This window comes from Denticeps clupeoides, chromosome 10 (genome assembly GCF_900700375.1).
Source record: "Denticeps clupeoides chromosome 10, fDenClu1.1, whole genome shotgun sequence".
Taxonomy (NCBI): Eukaryota; Metazoa; Chordata; class Actinopteri; order Clupeiformes; family Denticipitidae; genus Denticeps; species Denticeps clupeoides.
This window is the reverse complement of record NC_041716.1, coordinates 20,334,920-20,347,206: the sequence shown is the minus strand read 5'-3', so window position 1 is coordinate 20,347,206 and position 12,287 is coordinate 20,334,920. Positions and strand designations below refer to the sequence as shown.

Genomic DNA, 12,287 nt, shown 5'->3' with positions numbered 1-12,287 from the left:
CTTAAACAGGGGAGTAAACATAACAGGCTGTGAGGATCACTATTCATGCCAAAGTGTAAGTGAAGTGATTGTCATGGAGGTACAATGCACACAGTGCATTTAACCATCACCCTTAGTGAGCAGTGGCCCATGAAAGGCACCTGGGGAACAGTGTGTGGGGACGGTGCTTTGCTCTGTAGCACCTCAGTGGCACCTTGGCGGATTCGAACCGGCAACCTTCTGATTACGGGGGCCTCTTCCTTAACCGCTACAACACCACTGACCCACTAGGCCACCACTGGCCCAAATGTTGAATCTGTGTATTTTTAATGCATTGTTGCATGATTGATCTTCCACCTGAGTGTGATGGGATCAGAAGTACTTGGAGTGAAACCAAGGCTGCTCTTGAGAGGATTATTTTCAAACTTGGCACAAACATTCACTTAACCACAAACAAGGATGGAGTGTTTTTTTTAACCCATTTTGGTTGCCAAAAGTTAATGACATTGAGAGTGATTCTTTAATTCTATCCAGTACAAGAATTTTAGTGTGCAGCTGTTGTCTTTGTAATGTCATTTCAGCAGAAAATGTGTGGTCAGATGACCATAATCAGAGATCACTTAAATATTTGTGCTCTGTCTAATACGGAAAGTAAAAGCATTTTCACATGCTCTATGAACAAAATGGATCTGAAATGAAAGGCACTTCTCAGTGTGCCCAATCATATTCAGATTGCTAGATTGGAAAATCTGTTCCAGAGTGAAGGCTGTGTCCAGGTATCAAAGGAAGGGTATCAATCCATATTACCTACAGTGCAAACCTGTGGATGCAGTGCACAGGCATATTAACAATAAATTTTCTACAACTTCTGCAATTCTGCACTGAAATAAATTGCATTGGTTTTACTGAAACACATTAAAATATTCCAAAAACACAAACGGACACAGTGTCAGAAACAGAGCATGGCAGCCAGCCACAGAATCTGCACAGCCACTCCACAGGAAGCATGATCCCTAGCCATCAGATTCACCCTCAAACTGCTTCAAGCGAAATGTCTCCACACACCTCATTCCTCTTTCTGATAGCTGTTTCTCTATTCTGCTCCCACCAAGCAATCTGTTCCAATCAAGAAGAAATTGTTGATAAGCCTACACAATCAGTTCCTGGGAACAATTTCTGAAGTTCCTCACTTTGTCTTTGGATGCCGAGTAAAACAAATTGCGTTGCTGACCTGGGTAATATAGGCACCAGCTGCTTCCTGTTCATCCTTTGCTGCCTGCACACTGTAGATATGTCACTGTAGTTACTTACTGTACTGTACATAAATACAACAACGTGTAGTCTTTCCAATCAGCTTTGCAGTTTTCCAGGCTGTTCCTGATATTATCATTTGATGGATCAGTACCCCCCCCCTTGCATTTCTCTCTTCTTTTTCTTCTTCCTTTTCAGTCTTTTGTTCAGTGTTCAGACCCAGCTAAAGCAGTGTGAACTGAGATCAGGTTGTGATGAGCACAAGGTGGGATTCCAAGATGATGTGCTTCAAATTTTGACAAATGTGAAACAACAAGTGACATGATATCATATATTATATCTTAGTTGATGATAAAGTCATGAGGCTTTCAGAGATTTCAGATTTCAAAAGACTTCAAATTTCAGTTTATTAACCACTTTCATGTGGTGTGGTTACCAAAGTTGGAAGAAGAATATCAGGTGGATCATTACAATGGTGAGGTAAATATGAAAACGTGCATTTATTAGCAACTAAAGCCTATTTTTCTTCTCTTGTTCCTCCCAGTTCTGCTCTGGATTTCACACCTGGGTTATTCTACATTTTTCCTTCCATTAAACCATTAAACCTGAAAGTTATTTGGAAGGCAGAGGTGTTTATTAAGCTTATTTAATCAGTTATGCCATTTCAAGGAACCTGGTGACTGAAACCATTCATCTTCATCTCAGATTTAGTTCTCAGTTCATTTGAGGATTCTTGTTTGACTCGACAGAGGGATTGGGATTGGATGGGTGATGGGTTGATGCAGTGAACAAGTCATCCAGCTGCTTTCTGCTGATTATTTCCAGATACTGGATGAGATTTGGAGGAAAGAAGAGGGCAAATTCTGTTTCACTAAGTCCCACTAAAATGTGCATGGGTAACATCTAATATAACATTGCATGCTGAATTAGAGAAAAAGTACTTTTGATAGCGTGTCCTAGAAACTCCTCCAGCTGTTTTTTTTCTCCGCATCCTGAGCACAAAATGTGTGATCCATCAAATGCCTCAGATTCAGTGAATTCAGGCCTCTGTTTCTAGCACTAATAAATTATGTGACAGCATCCTCTCAGACAGGTCCTCTCAGACAGGCTTACTGAACTGACTGGAACTGCTTTCCATCATGCTACTGAACACAGGACATTACACATAAAGCTGTCTGTAAAGTACTTCCATAGAATTAAAATGAATATTTAAACTGTCATCAATTGTATCTAATTCCACTTGAAATATTCTAGTTGTTGTTATTTGTTTATTCACTAGAGGGCAGTGTTGAATTAAAATATAATTTTCCTAATCTGAAATGCACAGGTCATCGATGAATAATTATAATATTAAGTAATGGGTCAGTGTTACCTCTGTCCTGATGTCACTGATATGTAAATATATTGCTGAATTAATTCAACATACAAAACCTGGGTTGTTTATTGTCATACCACATTCGTTGACGCCAGAGTCTCCATGGCAACCAAGAAGACTCTCCTTGAAGACAGTGAAGGAAAGCAATGACCAAACACATTCCATATATAAAAATGAATAAATTTGACAGAAAGTGACCCTGTAACCTGTTTAAAATGAATGAGCGTTTGGCTTCAATAAAGTGTTTTTGCTGACGAGCGAGGTGAAGTGAAGGTCTTCCGACTTACTTCATTTGACCAAGGGCTCAGAGAAGGAAATTGCTTAACGCTCTTAAACATTGATACTTGCAGACAGTACAGAATGCCTGCAGAATAGGATGATGTTCTCGCTTCTAATTTCTTTGACAATTTACAATTAAATGAGGAACTGAATTTAAAGCATTTTCTCCTCAGAATTTTACACTGATTGTCTACTTTGCAGACAGCATCATCTCAGCATCATCAACTCAGACAGCATCATCAACTCAGACACTGAATGAAGTGCAGACAGATTATGAAACATAAAAAAATCAACTCCTTTACATTTGCTGATGTATGAATTATGCAGAGGACAGTGAAAAGTCCTGTAATGCAGCGTGCCACCATGTGTGATCATCTGTAAGATCCTCTATTCTGTGCTGTGTGTTCACCCCACTCATCAATTAACAGCACGTTCCACCACTACATGTAATCACTGGGGTTAAGTGGAAAGATAATTACCTGCATGGCTGAACTGTAATTGTCCTTCTGTGTTCACAGATGAAACGCTAACCACAGTGCGTTATAAATTAAATGCGTCTTTTTTGTTTCTATGGCAAGCAACCATACTCATTTCAGCAGAGCCAGAATTCATTTTTTTCTGGATCATAGCTGCTACTGCAGTCTGGATCCAAGCCACGCAAAGTAAGTATGAAATCCCACCATTCAGACGTCTGAAGTGGAGATTTTAGTGAACTGTGAGAGTAAGCATTTTTCTGGCATAAGCTGATCCTTGTTTTTTTTGTGTGTTTGTGTGTGTGTGTGTGTGTGTGTGTGTGTGTTCACTCATCATTCATGGGCTTTTGCATTTTAACAAAGGCAAAATAAAGCCACTTTCACAATTGCTATTTCACTATCAATGCAAAGGCAGGTTTCCTGATCCAGATCTTAATATCATAATTAACATGAACAAATGCTATCAGGTGAACTGGGCCTAAAGTGACCGCCTGCAAACAGACAGTGTTTGAGTTGGACTACGTGGGAAAAAATGTCCCACTGCAAAAATGAATCCCACAGATTACCAATTAGACCATAAAGTGTACACCTACGCTGACCACCATCATCCCAATGAACCCCATCCATTAGCTTAACACTGTACTTAAAGAATGTAACTTTTACAAGGAACAAAAAGCGTGATTGTCGTGCCAAATATGACTATGATTAAATCATAACAGAGCAAACAAACTCTACAGCACACCACACTGTCCTTCACTTTCTGTACAGTCAATTTGATGAAAACCTTTTGATGAAATGCATGTTTGGAGTTGGGCTTGGTTTAAACACTGAATTTTTTTTTACTAGAAAAGCAAATTTGTCGCAGGTCACAAAGTCAATAAAACAGAAATGACCTTAAAAGTGCAATACAACACACAAAGAAGACACCTGTCAAGTCAGACTTGCCATTTGCAGGTTACTGGTCAGGTGTTGCTGTCTCAGGTGCTGAAAGTAAGACAGGTTGCAATTTAACGACAGAGGCAGGTCTTAATGCAAATAATACAAATAAAATTACGGTTCGTAATATGCTTACTAATGCGTCATATCAATAATTTGACGTTCTCCGTTGCATTTTTGGAAACTGATTCATAAGATGGGATGATTTCATTTGCTTCATTTGCATCTTTTCATTTGTAGGTCTGTTGTTCCCATTCGGGTCACGCGCCGCGCGCGCTCCTGTGTCCGAGGGACGCGCGGGCGGAGACGCGCTTTTCACTTCACTCAGAACTTTTCAAACCTCCGGTCCTGGAGGAGAAATTCCGTGGATTTATCGTCGCGGAGAGGAGGTGAGAAGCGGATCTGAAATGGTATAAAAAAAACCAAATACTAAAATGCATAAACTCAAAACTATGATTAATGGCGGAATTTACTGGTTACATTTAACACGCTCTTTTTCATTTGACAGAAACACATCACATCTGTAGCGTCTTTATTTAATTTTCTGTTTACTTGAATTTACTTGATAGCTTTTAATGAAATTTCTGCGTGCCGAGAATGAGACTCCTGCTTGTGACTGGTGCATTGTGGGACGCAGCGTCATTAGTGCAGTGCTTCATTACAGTTAATAAGAATGTTTCATTAATTAATGAATAAATGTGACAAATTGTGCAAATTCAGCTTAGATATCATTAATATAGAAACAAACTCTGTTTTTGGTAAATGCTGCAGCATGTTTTATAATGTGTTACAATGAAACATGTTCATACATTTAAAGTCATATTAATGACATTTTAAAATATTTGAAACTTTCTTTTTTCTTTAATTGTTGTTCTGTTGGGGTTAAAATGAATCATGGATGGGCATTTGCTTATTTTCTTTTATGCATTTGTTTGCCTTTTGGTTAAACAAATTGTTTGAGTGCAAGGGAACGTTCACTTTGTGAAAGCGACCTGGAGAGAATAGGGGGGTCGCGGTGTGGGCACAACACCCATTCATCTCTCTGTGGCTCCCGGTGCAGAAATAGGTCGAGCCTCTCTCATTCTGAGCCCGACTGACTGGGAACTGGCAAATCCCGGGATCTTCCTGCACCCCGCTGTGATGTTATATCCAACATGCAGGACATCTTCCCTGAATCTGTCTCTGTTTCTCCCACTTCATTTCTCAGTCACACACCGGTTTGCCCTTTTTATTTCTCATATGTACATACTGAGCGGAGACACTCAGGGTTAAGTGTCTTTCTCAGGGGTTCTAACCTGGGTCTTCTGGTTCGTAAACGAGTGTGTTACGCACTAGGCCACCCACTACTACCCACACTGTATTAATGAGTAAATGATCTTTAATGCATTACAGGAAGTTGGTGGAGTGGAATGTAGCGGCTGGTTTTGTTCTTTAAGAGAAAGCAGCAGCCAATGTTGCTAATCGGGCCTTTTAAGAACTTAAGGCTTATGTCATTCAGCATCTTTACCATGTAATTAGAATTGGAGAGAGAGCCCAGTAACTATGGCAAAATAACCTCAATAATCCAATTTATACCTATCTGGATTCCCAGTCTGTCCCCCTCCCCACGCACCCACCCCCATTGTCCAGGATTTACAGGTGGTTAATGTCTGGGTTTGGATTACGTGAGCTGTTCCAGGGATAAGACCTTGTGCGAATCCTTCTCTGTCCAGTAGGGAATGGGGGCAGAAATCTTTTGTGTATTTTGTAAACAGGGAGTTGCGCAGAGCGGGCTGGAAAGGAGTAAAGGGAGCAGCTCGGCTGTATTCATTGTGGTCTATGGCTGCAACTAATGATCATTGTGGTAGTTCACTAATCTGTCAATGTATTTAAGCCTTTTTTTTATTCATTCTGATTCATCATTGGCTTTTGGTTTAGCCTTCTATGAAAGTGCTTTCTGTAGATGCGTTACTTGTTCTATGCTCTGGTTCATGTCTTTTGGTCATTAATGCAACCTTGCGTTTCAGTTAAAGTGACCAGTGTCACATTTCCACAAGAAACAAATTGTAAACATTCATTTTTTTTCACCTGAAATTGAGAAAAGCACTTTTCGTATAACCCACACAACCTTCTTGGAGTTCAGCTTCAGTCCCCAGGGGGCAATGGCATGGTTGCCCTGGGGTTTTCATGGACAAGGGAGTACCTGGCTGGTCTTGGCGGGCTTGTACTTGCGATGTCACAGTCGAGACAGCTGTGCTGAGTTGCTGCTGAGTGCTACTGGTGCCGCTGCTGTAGCTGGATGTTCACCAGCGGCTGGCTGAGCATATCGTTCATGGATGCCAGGTCCGCTGATAGGAGGACACGGTGCAGACAGAAGGTAAACAGGATCTACCAGGGCGATGCTGCAGTGAAATGCAGCAGGCTGGAGGGGAGTCAGGTGGAAGTGGTCGGCACCAGACGGGCTTGAGTTGTCATAAGATGAGGCAGTAGAATTGTGGGGAGTAGCGGTGGTCGGGGTTCATCAGGATCAGACCCGAGCAGACAGGAAAATCCAAAAGGCAAGGTCAGGGGAAATCGGAAACAAGAAAGGTAAGAATACAAGATAAAAGAATAATTATACGATTAGGATCTTTATCCTCTTCCGCTTCAGGGGCAGCGACCCTGTAGGTGGTTGTGCGCCCCCTGTGGATTCCTTGGTGGCCTGGCAACCGTGACATAATTATTTAAATGAACAGCCACGGATGTGTAGACAGTCTTTGAGACATTGATCATAATCCAAATTATCCATCTTGCTAATAAATAATGTGTTTGTGCACATCTTATAGATAGCCGATTTTTTTTTCACAAAGTGTAGCTCTTTGTCTGTAGAAATAGGCATTTTCCTTTCTGAAATATGCAGCGGGCTAGAGCCCTGCCCTGAGTCCCAGAGTCCTGGAAGTAGTTACAGTACTGTCCCTGTAACTACTGATTGTAAGTCACTCTGGATAAGGGTGTCAGATAAATGCTGTAAATGTGATTACTTGCAAAAAGTCTTTTGCAGCGCTGTAGAGGAATCATGTTGTCCAGCATGTCCCCATGCTCATCAACCATTAGAGGGTTATGGCCGAAAAACAGGGAAAACAAAGGGGAGAATGAAAACTAGTCCGCAGGTGTGTGCCGATTGAACACTATACACATAAGTAAGTCCACTGAGAAGGTCAAGTTCACAAAAATGTCACAGCTGCTGAAGGGTGGCTCAACAGTGCCTTTTAACTGCACCCTAATTGGGCACAGATTGTCTCCAGCTGCAGCCAATTCTGACAGAGCCCCCCCTCCAAGGGCTACTTCTTCGGAGCCTCAGCAGTACCATCAGCGGAGGAGGTGGGGTGGGCGGCGTCAAGCACAGGGCTCCTGCCCTGCTGTGTCCTCCCCTTGGAGGATCCGGACCCTGGCTGGCTCCCAGATGTCGTCCCGTATGGGGGCCTCGGTCCCTTCAACCTGCACACAGAAAACATCAGGGCCAACCCTTCCGGGTACGTGCGAGCCCTGTCTCCGCACGTCCCCTCTGATGCATCTTGCGTTGTTTCCTGCACTGTGCAGGGTTAGGACCCTCAGTCCTGGACCCTCAAGCAACCATTTACGGCACCTCTGACTGGTGCATTCTGGGACCATGCAGCCCCCCTCGCTGCACATCCCTGTTGGCAGAGCGACCAGCTTCTCTCCCTGCACCAGGTGGTAGTAGCCTAGTGGGTAACACACTCGCCTATGAACCAAAAGACCCAGGTTCGAAATGTCCCTGCTGGCAGAGCAACCAGCTTCTCTCCCTGCACCGTGCAGGGAGGTGGTCCCGGGCCCTCCGGCGACCTTTCACCACACCCCAGGCTGGTGTCTTCTGGGCATGTGCAGCCCCTCCCACTGCACGTCCCTGGTGCGTCCATTGGGAAAAGCAGGCCCTCTTACTGCTTGGGTCCTCATGCCTTCTAGGGGGATCTGTGGACGCAGGCCCATGCCTGGCCCGCCCTCCTTACAGCTACCAAAGGACCAACCTTCATTGCTTCCCCACCCCCCCCTCCTCTCAGGAGGAGCCCCCAACCCAAACTGCACCCCTCACAAAAAAAACTTGGCTGGACTTAGGGGTACCTTGGGGCTCGTCCACCTTATCCTGGACCAGTGCAGTCGGGTCAGGAAATTCCTCACTGCCCAACTTGCGTCTTCATCACTCTCGTTGTCGTCCGTGTCTTCCCAGTCCATGGAGAGCCTTGCCAGCAGAGTGCAGAGTTCCTGGCCAGACACGGTGAAGATCATGGGGGTCAGTTTCTCTGCGCTTGCTGCCCACGTCACTTCCTCGCTGCTGCCGACGCCATCATCCTCGCTCCGCCCACTCACCCGCCGACGGTTTTGCGGACATTTCAGGGGTTTGACGTAACACATCGGTGCTCCTCACCACGACTCAAACCTCGATTCACCAGGAGGAAAATGCTCAACCAGTACGTGGGGGTCGTATCCAAGGCCCAGAACGTCTCGGCGTGGATCTCCCCAACCCTACGGGCGACCATCCAGCGCTCCCCGCTGGCATCTGCACTCACCATGGCTGGCTGCATTCATCTGCGTGGTTCTCCTCCTCTGCCTTTTGTCTCTGCGCTTTTGGCAAGAGCTGCGACATTCTTTCACGTCAGTGAGCTGATGAGGTAAGTATGCGCAGAGGTGGAACATAATGAAAACAATAAATAAAACAATTTATTAATAAATACAAATAAACAAGGCGCAATGGTCAAAAATAAAGGGGATATCACGGTCCCCGGAATCAGAACGTGAGCACGTGTGGGAGGAGACAAGGAACCTCGGAGAGGTGGAATGCAAGGAGGCAGGTAAGTTCCCTCAGAGTTAATCTGCAAACGCGTTAGGGTACCATAGAGGACGGGACAGGACGAAAGGAAAGTTCAGCAGAAAAGGATTCGATCAGGGCAGGAACGGTCTTACGAAGTGGCGAGGAGAGAGGAGCCGAGTCTTGATGACGCATGTCAATCAATGACTGAGCGGCTGGCAGTGGCCATCTAGCCAATTTATAGGAGTCACGTTACCTCGTTTCCGTGTTACTCCCAGTCACATGCTGGAATCATGGAATCATGTTACAAGGGGAGAACGGAAACTAGCCCACATGCGTGTGCCGATTGCCAGAACTCAAACACTATACACATAAGTAAGTCCACTGAGAAGGTCAAGTTCACAAATATGTCGCAGCTGCCGACGGGTTGCTCAACAGCACCTCTTAACCCTGATTGGGCACATGTCTCCAGCTGCAGGCAATCCTGACAATAACTTTCTTTCTCATTTGTTCCTGAATCTCTTTGGCCTTCTGCAGTCTAGCTTTTGAGGATCTTTTAGTCTACACCACTTTGTCAGGCAGGTCTTTCTTTTACATTACATTTACATTAACAGCATTTATCAGACACCCTTATCCAGAGCAACTTACAATCAGTAGTTACAGGGACAGTCCCCCTGGAGCAGCTTAGGGTTAAGTGTCTTGCTCAGACACCTGGGTCTTGTGGTTCATAGACGAGTGTGTTACCCACTAGGCTACTACCACCCTTTCTTGATTGAGAGCAGGTGTGGAAGTAATCAGGCCTGGGTGTGGCTAGAGATATTAAACTCAATGTTGAACCACTGTTAAGTTGTTTTAACAGGGGGGAAATCACTTTGTCACACAGGACCATGTAGGTTTTTTTCTCCCTTATGAATAAAATCCTTCACTTGAAAAACACATTTGGTGTTTACGTGTGTTGTCTTTGACTAATATTTAGTCTAACACTTTTTTTCACCAAGCCAGTGGCCTGATGAACAAGTTTCTTGCATTCCTATATCTTCTGACTCCTCCTTATATGCAGTGAAAGGATCCAATGACAGCAACTATATTTGTGTTTCTTATTTTACATGAACAAAACAAAAATATAATATTTGGGTCAATATGCTAATTGCTCATACATATGGGCCAATTTTGCTAATTCTGAATTGACTTTGGATTGGTACTGAGTGAAATTATTAGTCAATTGTTGTTATCTCAGGGGTGTTCAATTTCTGTGCTGGAGTGGAGGAGTGTGACCAGAATGTCCAGTTCTCTTCTTTATGTCCTGTCCATCATCTGACCTTTTTGATTTGTCTCTGCCCTGGTTTCTGGTCTCCTGCCTCAAATTCTTGTCACCTGAAAGGGAGAAACTGAGGATCAGGTGTGACCCTTAGTGCCACCCCTCAATACCTTCACTCCAGAGATAATTGAAAAAGCAATATTCTTTAGCAAAGCTTACCTCCACACTCAGAATAATAGAGAGATAGAGCAGAAAGATAGAGAGACACACAGAGAGAGAAAGCTTCCCAGCCTCCCCCCTGCTGCAGCTACTGGGCACTTGGACAAGCTCTTCTTCATTCATCAGGACAATAGGGCACATTCCGCACGGTGAATATGGACATGGCTGTCTGGCACTTTAAGTGGTCCACACTTCGTTCTCTCCATCTCTCAGCATTGAAGCCAGCCACCCACCACCCTCACCCACCCCCAAACCATTATGTCCAATTCTCAGATAATATTTTCATTGTCATAATATTGGAAAAATGTATAAATAAATGTCATAATATTGTAAGTATAATATTGGCCTCAAAGCAGGAGATGACATGCTGCAGATCAGACCCACAGTCACACGTAATTTTTAAAGGACAATACATTAAATAAGCCCACTGTACTGATGACAGGCACTTCAGTGTGTGACAGCAAGTCTCAGACCTGAACAGGTATGTCTCTCAGCATGCAGAGAAAAATATTATTAAAGAAAAAAGTTTGGTCTGAATTCCTATTTGGTCAAATACAAAGGAAAAATTATATGAAAGTTTTAATTAACAGTGGTGCTCTTGGAGTTTTACTAGTGGGTTGCATGTCTTAGTAAGTGGTGGGTAAAATAAAATATAAAATCTAATAAAAAAATATGTCAGGAATTTAGTCATCTCATGTTACAGACATAAAAAATTAGGATGGACTGACTCCATGTCCAAGTCAGGCTTATTCATAGGAATGGGAATGACAGCAACATAAGCTACCAACATGCTGTACCCAATAAAAAGGACAGCACAGTTTTCTACAATGCAAGATTAATTTCAAAATGTTACATAAATTCTTGCACATGTCTCTCTGCTTTCAGCTTCTCCCTACTGTAAAAGGCAACTGGCTACGAAGCATTTTTAAGTTCTTTCATCTTCACGCCTATGCCACAACTATATGCAACTAAATGCAGCTGGTTGCCTTACATTTTTAAGTTTTCCTAACTTTTAATTTTTCTGTTTCTAACAAGAATAACTTCCATTCAAAGCTACCAACATCAGAATATAGTAATAAAGCAACAAATAAAGCATATTTTCTTTGTCCCACCTCAATTTATTCATACAATATAATTTTTCATAATAATTATTTTTTATAATTATGTGTAAAAATACACCATAAACTGTCAATAAAGTACACAGAGGAATCTAAGAAATATTAAAGCTGTAAAAAATGAAGACCCTTCTTATTCAAAGGCAGGAGTGAACAGTGCCGTTTTGCATGGTCTGGATTTAAGGTTGTGGTGGGGAGAGTCTGAGATCAATTTGATGTTTCCATGGTGCCTAAAAGCTCCTCACTATTAACAATCTACTCATGTGGTGTCTTCATTGAGGACCTGTGTGGTCTGTCTCATCCTATCCTACTTTTGGATTTATAAATCAGCATCCGCATTTCAGTACTGACTGGTGTCTGTTGTTCTGTAGTCTTTTTCAGCCTGTGGTTTGTCTTCATATCAGATTACTTTTTGATGAACTGTAACATGCTGTTTCAAGTTCTCACGCATGGGGGAGGTTTTTGGCCTGCTGAAGAGCAGAACTAATATTCTCTGCACACTGATGCTGGCATGCTCTACCATTGTTGCTGAATCTGCCATGCTTGTTCCTGAATCTGGTGGAAAGAGGATTAACTGAGACTGCAATTTATCACAATGACACATGAACTGTAGGACAGC

At 43.1% G+C, this 12,287-nt stretch overlaps 1 protein-coding gene across 4 annotated transcripts in view; it reads left to right on the top strand.

Annotated features, from left to right (window-relative positions):
• The first annotated feature begins 4,578 nt into the window (after positions 1-4,578).
• Positions 4,579-12,287, top strand: part of chl1a (cell adhesion molecule L1-like a) — a 46,455-nt gene continuing 38,746 nt past the window's right edge. The window contains exon 1 of one of the 4 annotated variants that reach the window (XM_028993108.1): positions 4,579-4,682. The gene's annotated coding sequence lies outside the window, so the exon portion shown is untranslated. Of the gene's footprint in view, positions 4,704-12,287 lie in introns of all 4 variants that reach the window. The other 3 variants (XM_028993103.1, XM_028993109.1, XM_028993106.1) reach the window with 3 other exon arrangements.